The sequence below is a fragment of the Pseudophryne corroboree genome, chromosome 2 (genome assembly GCF_028390025.1).
Source record: "Pseudophryne corroboree isolate aPseCor3 chromosome 2, aPseCor3.hap2, whole genome shotgun sequence".
NCBI lineage: Eukaryota > Metazoa > Chordata > Amphibia > Anura > Myobatrachidae > Pseudophryne > Pseudophryne corroboree.
The window spans coordinates 1,027,885,504-1,027,895,624 of record NC_086445.1 but is presented as its reverse complement, the minus strand read 5'-3'; the positions used below and the strand labels follow the sequence as shown (position 1 = coordinate 1,027,895,624).

At 45.7% G+C, this 10,121-nt stretch overlaps 1 long non-coding RNA gene across 1 annotated transcript in view; it reads left to right on the top strand.

Annotated features, from left to right (window-relative positions):
• The first annotated feature begins 7,230 nt into the window (after nt 1-7,230).
• LOC134988317 (uncharacterized) overlaps nt 7,231-10,121 on the top strand; it is a 77,814-nt gene continuing 74,923 nt past the window's right edge. The window contains exon 1 of the long non-coding RNA XR_010193809.1: nt 7,231-7,282. This is a non-coding gene — a long non-coding RNA (uncharacterized LOC134988317). The remainder of the gene's footprint in view (nt 7,283-10,121) is intronic.

The window sequence follows — 10,121 nt, the reverse complement described above, 5'->3', positions numbered from 1 at the left end:
TTACACTTACACTAGGAACACACAGTATTACACCTTACACTAGGAACACACAGTATTACACTTACACTAGGAACACACAGTATTACACCTTACACTAGGAACACACAGTATTACACTTACACTAGGAACACACAGTATTACACTTACACTAGGAACACACAGTATTATACCTTACACTAGGAACACACAGTATTACACTTACACTAGGAACACACAGTATTACACTTACACTAGGAACACACAGTATTACACCTTACACTAACAATAGGAACACACAGTATTACATTACACTTACACTAGGAACACCCAGTATTATACCTTACACTAGGAACACAGTATTACATTACACTTACACTAGGAACACACAGTATTACACCTTACACTAGGAACACACAGTATTACACCTTACACTAGGAACACACAGTATTACACCTTACACTTACACTAGGAACACACAGTATTACACTTACACTAGGAACACACAGTATTACACCTTACCCTTACACTAGGAACACACAGTATTACACCTTACACTAGGAACACACAGTATTACACTTACACTAGGAACACTCAGTATTACACCTTACACTTACACTAGGAACACACAGTATTACACCTTACACTTACACTAGGAACACACAGTATTACACTTACACTAGGAACACACAGTATTACACCTTACACTTACACTAGGAACACACAGTATTACACTTACACTAGGAACACACAGTATTACACCTTACACTAGGAACACTCAGTATTACACTTACACTAGGAACACACAGTATTACACCTTACACTTACACTAGGAACACACAGTATTGCACCTTACACTTACACTAGCAACACACAGTATTGCACCTTACACTAGGAACACACAGTATTACACCTTACACTTACACTAGGAACACACAGTTTTACACCTTACACTTACACTGGGAACACACAGTATTACACTTACACTAGGAACACACAGTATTACACCTTACACTTACACTAGGAACACACAGTATTACACTTACACTAGGAACACACAGTATTACACCTTACACTAGGAACACACAGTATTACACTTACACTAGGAACACACAGTATTACACTTACACTTACACTAGGAACACACAGTATTATACCTTACACTAGGAACACACAGTATTACACTTACACTAGGAACACACAGTATTACACTTACACTAGGAACACACAGTATTACACCTTACACTAACACTAGGAACACACAGTATTACATTACACTTACACTAGGAACACCCAGTACTATACCTTACACTAGGAACACAGTATTACATTACACTTACACTAGGAACACACAGTATTACACCTTACACTAGGAACACACAGTATTACACCTTACACTAGGAACACACAGTATTAACCCTTACACTTACACTAGGAACACACAGTATTACACTTACACTAGGAACACACAGTATTACACCTTACACTAGGAACACACAGTATTACACCTTACCCTTACACTAGGAACACACAGTATTACACCTTACACTAGGAACACACAGTATTACACTTACACTAGGAACACTCAGTATTACACCTTACACTTACACTAGGAACACACAGTATTACACCTTACACTTACACTAGGAACACTCAGTATTACACCTTACACTTACACTAGGAACACACAGTATTACACTTACACTAGGAACACACAGTATTACACCTTACACTAGGAACACACAGTATTACACTTACACTAGGAACACACAGTATTACACCTTACACTAGGAACACACAGTATTACACTTACACTAGGAACACACAGTATTACACTTACACTTACACTAGGAACACACAGTATTATACCTTACACTAGGAACACACAGTATTACACTTACACTAGGAACACACAGTATTACACTTACACTAGGAACACACAGTATTACACCTTACACTAACACTAGGAACACACAGTATTACATTACACTTACACTAGGAACACCCAGTATTATACCTTACACTAGGAACACAGTATTACATTACACTTACACTAGGAACACACAGTATTACACCTTACACTAGGAACACACAGTATTACACCTTACACTAGGAACACACAGTATTACACCTTACACTTACACTAGGAACACACAGTATTACACTTACACTAGGAACACACAGTATTACACCTTACCCTTACACTAGGAACACACAGTATTACACCTTACACTAGGAACACACAGTATTACACTTACACTAGGAACACTCAGTATTACACCTTACACTTACACTAGGAACACACAGTATTACACCTTACACTTACACTAGGAACACACAGTATTACACTTACACTAGGAACACACAGTATTACACTTACACTAGGAACACACAGTATTACACCTTACACTAGGAACACTCAGTATTACACTTACACTAGGAACACACAGTATTACACCTTACACTTACACTAGGAACACACAGTATTGCACCTTACACTTACACTAGCAACACACAGTATTACACCTTACACTAGGAACACACAGTATTACACCTTACACTTACACTAGGAACACACAGTTTTACACCTTACACTTACACTGGGAACACACAGTATTACACTTACACTAGGAACACACAGTATTACACCTTACACTTACACTAGGAACACACAGTATTTCACTTAAACTAGGAACACACAGTATTACACCTTACACTAGGAACACACAGTATTACACTTACACTAGGAACACACAGTATTACACCTTACACTAGGAACACACAGTATTACACTTACACTAGGAACACACAGTATTACACTTACACTTACACTAGGAACACACAGTATTATACCTTACACTAGGAACACACAGTATTACACTTACACTAGGAACACACAGTATTACACTTACACTAGGAACACACAGTATTACACCTTACACTAACACTAGGAACACACAGTATTACATTACACTTACACTAGGAACACCCAGTATTATACCTTACACTAGGAACACAGTATTACATTACACTTACACTAGGAACACACAGTATTACACCTTACACTAGGAACACACAGTATTACTCCTTACACTAGGAACACACAGTATTACACCTTACACTTACACTAGGAACACACAGTATTACACTTACACTAGGAACACACAGTATTACACCTTACACTTACACTAGGAACACAAAGTATTACACTTACACTAGGAACACACAGTATTACACCTTACACTAGGAACACACAGTATTACACCTTACACTAGGAACACACAGTATTACACCTTACACTTACACTAGGAACACACAGTATTACACCTTACACTTACACTAGGAACACACAGTATTACAACTTACACTAGGAACACACAGTATTACACCTTACACTTACACTAGGAACACTCAGTATTACACCTTACACTTACACTAGGAACACTCAGTATTACACCTTACACTTACACTAGGAACACACAGTATTACACTTACACTAGGAACACACAGTATTACACTTACACTAGGAACAAACAGTATTATACCTTACACTTACACTAGGAACACACAGTATTACACCTTACACTAACACTAGGAACACACAGTATTATACCTTACACTTACACTAGAAACACACAGTATTATACCTTACACTAGGAACACACAGTATTACACCTTACACTAGGAACACACAGTATTACACTTACACCTTACACTAGGAACACACAGTATTACACTTACACTAGGAACACTCAGTATTTCCATTGACTTCACCAGGACATTACCCAGGTGCCCTTGCTCTGGAGTGGAGTGTTCGCAGTGCGGGCCCACTTTGACCTGGGACCCATGTGCATTTGAGCTTTACCCTGGGCCTGATTCAGCTGTGGTTGGAGTTGCTATCCTTTCCTGGAAGCAGCAGTGATATCGCTGTATGGTGATGCAGGAGGAGGGGTCTATTACAAGCACACGCCTCCTGCTGCACTACTGATCCCACCTAGGACACAGCATCGGATATCTCACTCCCCATCGGGTGGCTTGCGTCACCCATGGTGCTGCACAAGCCGCCCGTTGCAGGGGCCGGGAAATCTCCTTACAAGCACAGAGATCTCTGTCCTCTTCCCTCCCGCTAAACGGCGGTGACCCGGCTCTGTTTGGAGAAATGGAGGCCGTCGCCATCCCCCCAGGGAATGAAAGTCCCTGATGTCATTGGGCCAAGAAAAATGGGGACTCTATCAGCAAATATTCTACATGGTGCATTGAAAATGGCTCCTATGGGAGAGACCCCACCAATAGTTACTGGTGGAAAGTCCAGCATATATAAAATTGCAGTAGGGAAATTAGATTGTAAGCTCCACCGAAGTAGGTCGGTTCTCCAGCGTGAAGCACTCTGTCTTGTGCAGCGCCGCAGAATATATCGCCATTATAATAATAATATACTACTGTTATTACTGCGCTGAATGTTCTGTGTCTGTATCATATACTATAGCGTGTGCCGAGGATCAGGAGTTACGTGTCTCTGTTTCCATCTACACGAGTATGTTACTGATATGATGTGGATATGAGGTCACACAGGGAAGAGCGCAGAGGAGAGAGCTGAGACCGCACATCAGCTGTACCCTGCTCTGTGTGCTGTCAGTCGCTGCTTTCACCTTAAGCCCCTTCACCTAGAAGCACGCTGTCTGACCTCTAGAGGTCATTCTGGTCCCACTCAGGGACTATCCCTTTAATAATGGGGTGTTATCTACCTCTCCCCAGCCTGTCCACGGCTGTGACCTCTCCGGAGCCTGTGCTGTGCTCCAGCCTCAACTATTCCTGGCAACCTCCCAAGCAATTCTTTCAGACTGTATTGTTCAGCAGGAAACAAACAAGCAGCAAGGCATTGGGTGGGCAGCGGTAGAGGTTTATAAATAACCCCTCTCCCCTTCCCTGTCCCCTCCCTCTGGCCCTGAAGAGAATCTGCCCTGTCCCTCGCTGCAGATAATACTATCAGTATTAACCTCTTGTCCATTTCCAGGTGCCCCCGTTATCCCGCGTTACACCCCGTCTGTCCCTATGACACGTCCTAGCGCCGTTTATAAGTGTACTTTCCTTTTCTAGAAATGGTCGCCAAACATATTGGGCCTGATGTAGAGATGAAGACGTGGCGGTGACAGATTTCTATCTGCTGAACGCATTATACTGATGTATTGTGCAATGCAAGTCTAATCCATCTGTGCATTGCAGAGGGTATAATAAACATATTTTACACAGTCACAGTAAGGGGCCTATTCACGCCCCCTCCCTGATAATTAAGTATCCGACTCGCCCCGAGTTGCAGTGGTAGATCCGAAAAGTCAGCTGTCCTTGTGATCCCTAACGCTGCAGCGATACTCTCCATTGTGCATGTGTGTATTAAGTGGGATGCTAAGGGGTATATTTACTAAAGTGCGGGTTTTAGAAGTAAAGACGTTTTCATGACCACAGACATCAGTGCTATCGGCCTGTAGTCGTTCAGGTTTGTGATAGAGGGTTTCTTGGGGACCGGAAGATAGTGGACTTTTTGAGGCAGAAAGAGACTTTCTGTAGCTCCAGCGGTTTGTTTAAGATCTTGGTGAATATGGGGGCAAGCTGACCCACACATGCTCTTAGGGTAGATGGTGACACTCCATCAGGGCCCAGAGCTTTCCTGGGTTTGGCCCCTTTGAACAGTGCTGAGGAAGTCGCTGACCCCTAAGGGGTAAATTCTGAGGAAGCCGCTGACCCCTAGAGGAGGCGGAGAAACACGTCAGAAGCCCCCACTGCACGTTGCACAAGCCGGCATTGTCTCAATAAACTACAAGGAGGATAATATCCCTGAACGGCTGTCTCTCCAAGTGCCGCCAAAAAACGGGAACCCACAAGGGATGCAGAGACATCGAGACCACTCCAGTGGTTAAGTGAGTGGGTTGCTACCCAGGAACTGTTTGTGACGTGCGGTGGGGTGAGGCAGGTGAGGCAGAGCCTTTCCTGTCATACTAACGTTTGTGCCAGAGGTTTGACTGTATAAAGTATATGTAAAATACAAAGAATATGTTTGAAATATCTTCTTTGCATTATTCTAATAATTTTTATAGCCAAAACTCTGGAATAAAAAGTCTATGGCAGGGGAGGCAGTGCCTCACCTGTGTATCCTTCCCACACATCTCTAATCAAAACTCACCAGATTTCCAGGAGTTTATAATGCTGCACCTGTGTATAATGCCCAGATGTACCCTTTGGCTCATATATTGCATGTAAATCTGTCTCTGGTGCTAGCCAGTGCCTCCTGAGCCATTTAGCTCACCGCACGTCCTAACATTTATGTTGTCCTGGCCAGGACCAAGAAATGTTACAAAGTAGTGCATGTTTCAGCACACCTAGTGCATTAAATCCTCCTAAATGAGAGACTAATTTTCATGAGCTACAGATTGATTAATATTGGAGAAATCTGTCTATTTGTGGATTCTGAATGACTGCACAGCTACAGAGCAAAAGAGAAACTACAGTATGTTCCTTTTATATTAATTGTTGCTGCTCATCCAATTTATGCACAGTAATTGAGAATCTTATACTGTATGTATATTTTGGGTACAGGTGTAACTCAGCCGGGTGCAGGTGTAACTCAGCCAGGTATAGGTGTAACTCAGCCGGGTACAGGTATAACTCAGCCGGGTGCAGGTGTAACTCAGCCAGGTATAGGTGTAACTCAGCCGGGTACAGGTGTAACTTAGCCGGGTACCGGTGTAACTCAGCCGGGTACAGGTGTAACTCAGCCAGGTACAGGTGTATTTCAGCCAGATACAGGTGTAACTCAGCTGGGTATAGGTGTAACTCAGCCGGGTACTGGTGTAACTCAGCCGGGTACAGGTGTAACCAGTGGCGGATCCAGGGGGGGGCACCAAGGCACGTGCCCCCCCTGTCGTTTAGAAGATTTTTTTTTTAAATTGATAGTGCACGACACTGTAAGGGAAAATGGGACGCTCCAATCTCCGCGGCGGCGGCCCCTGCAGTACGGGGGGAGATGGTGCAGTCCTGTTGCTAGACTGCACTGAAGTCCCCCTCTGTCCGGTCCGCGTCCTGCTGCTGAGTGCCGTCCTGACACCCGTGCTGCTGCCAGCTGCTGTGCGGCGCTGGCAGCATGAAAAGCCCACTCCCCCCTTCCCTCACCTGTGTGTCAGTGGCTCGGTACATATCAAAGGAGGGGGCGGAGCTACACGGACCGGAATGGGCGGAGCTAAACGGGACAGAAGGGGCGGAGCTACACGGACCAGGCGGCTGCAGTGCTGTACTGAGGGAGACAGTGGCTTAGGTAAGTGGTGGGTGACAGAGAAATGTGTGTGTGTGTGTATATGGTGGGTGTGTATGTGTGTGTCTATGTGTGTGAATTGTGTGTGTGCGCACACGTTTTATGGACGCTACTACTGGGGGGGTGCATTACGTGTAAGGACGCAACTACAGGGAGGGCATTACATATAATGACGCTACTACTACTGGGGGGGCCATTACGTATAAGGATGCTACTACTACTGGAAGGGGCATTATGTATAAGGACGCTACTACTACTTGGAGTGCACTACGTATAAGGACACTACTACTACTGGGGGAGGCATTACGTATAAGGACACTACTACTACTGGGGAGGCATTATGTATAAGGACGCTAATACTACTGGGGGGGGGCATTATGCATAAGGACGCTACTACTACGGGTGGGGCATTACGTATAAGATAAATAAGATTGTGCTACATTTTGGCGTAAATTTAAATGGGGGTACTATTGTGTTGCCATGCCCCTTACTTGTGAGACCACACCCCTTTTCCCGGCGCGCGCCAAAGGATTATGGGAGGGCGCACATTTATAGTTTGCAGGGGGGCGCCGAACACCCTAGCACCGGCCCTGCTGCAGCCAGATCTCCATATCTGACATCAGGTAAAGGTCCGCTCCCCATCCTACCCCTGGTACCTTCCGTCCACTCTTCTCAATGCCAGTACCAGGGAACAGTTTCCATAGCAGGGGGCCATCAACAGTGTTAGTGTGGGGGTACAGGGGTGGTATATCAGTGGGTAGGGGTAATTCTTTGTGTGCCCCTCACCAGCCCACTGCGCCCATCGATGTCATTGCCAACCCACCTAGAACCTACCAGCCAGTTCAGTCACAGGGATCCCCCTGCCCCCTTCCCATCCTGCCTAGCGTCCCCCACCATCTCACTGGCCCCCCTCCCATCCGAATGTCTCCCACCCTACCAGCCCTGGGTATTCCCTCCCTTATTAAGCCCAGTGTACCCCCTTCTCCAACATAGTGCCACCCCTTCCCACCATGTCAGTGCCTATTTCTCTAACGTCCTAGTGGATGCTGGGGACTCCGTAAGGACCATGGGGAATAGCGGCTCCGCAGGAGACTGGGCACAGCTAAGAAAGAATTAGGACTACCTGGTGTGCACTGGCTCCTCCCACTATGACCCTCCTCCAGACTTCAGTTAGAATCCTGTGCCCGGCCGAGCTGGATGCACACTAGGGGCTCTCCTGAGCTCCTAGAAAGAAAGTATATGTTAGGTTTTTTATTTTACAGTGAGATCTGCTGGCAACAGACTCACTGCAGCGAGGGACTAAGGGGAGAAGAAGCGAACCTACCTAACTGGTGGTAGCTTGGGCTTCTTAGGCTACTGGACACCATTAGCTCCAGAGGGATCGACCGCATGGAACCGGCCATTGGTGTTCGTTCCCGGAGCCGCGCCGCCGGCCCCCTTACAGAGCCAGAAGCAAGAAGAATCCTGAAAATCGGCGGCAGAAGACATCAGTCTTCACCAAGGTAGCGCACAGCACTGCAGCTGTGCGCCATTGCTCCTCATACACACTTCACACTCCGGTCACTGAGGGTGCAGGGCGCTGGGGGGGGCGCCCTGAGAAGCAATAAATACACCTTGGCTGGCAAATATATCACAATATATAGCCCCAGAGGCTATATATGTGATAAATACCCCTGCCAGAATCCATAAAAAAGCGGGAGAAAAGTCCGCGAAAAAGGGGCGGAGCTATCTCCCACTGCACACTGGCGCCATTTTTCCCTCACAGTTCCGCTGGAAGGAAGCTCCCTGACTCTCCCCTGCAGTCTACACTACAGAAAAGGGTAAAAAAGAGAGGGGGGGCACTAAATTTAGGTGCAAAATACATATATAGCAGCTATAGGGGATATAATTTAGTTAATCCCTGTATTATATAGCGCTCTGGTGTGTGCTGGCATACTCTCTCTCTGTCTCCCCAAAGGGCTTTGTGGGGTCCTGTCTTCTGTCAGAGCATTCCCTGTGTGTGTGCGGTGTGTCGGTACGGCTGTGTCGACATGTTTGATGAGGAGACTTATGTGGAGGAGGAGCAGGTGCCTATAAATGTGTTGTCACCCCCTGCGGGACAGACACCGGAGTGGATGGACTTGTGGAAGGAATTACGCGAAAGTGTCGACTCCTTACATAAAAAATTTGACGACATGCCAAATGTGGGACAGCCGGCTTCTCAGCCCGTGCCTGCCCAGACGTCTCAAAAGTCATCAGGGGCTCTAAAACGCCCGCTACCTCAGGTGACAGACACAGATGTCGACACGGATACTGATACTAGTGTCGACGACGAAGAGACTAATGTAATGTCCAATAGGGCCACTCGTTATATGATTGAGGCAATGAAAAATGTTTTACACATTTCTGAGGTGACCCCAGGTACCACAAAAAAGGGTATTATGTTTGGGGAGAAAAAACTACCAGTAGTTTTTCCCCCTTCTGAAGAATTAAATGACGTGTGTGAACTAGCGTGGGCTTCCCCTGATAAAAAATTTGTAATTTCAAAAAAATTACTAATGGCGTACCCTTTCCCGCCAGAGGATAGGTCACGTTGGGAAACACCCCCTAAGGTGGATAAAGCACTTACGTGCTTATCAAAAAAGGTGGCACTGCCGTCCCAAGATACGGCCGCCCTAAAGGAACCTGCTGACAGAAAGCAGGAGGCTCTCCAAAAAGCTATATATATACACACACTGGTATTATACTGAGACCAGCTATTGCCTCAGCATGGATGTGCAGTGCGGCAGCTGCGTGGTCAGACTCCCTGTCAGAGAACATTGACACCCTAGACAGGGACACTATATTGCTAAACGTAGAGCAT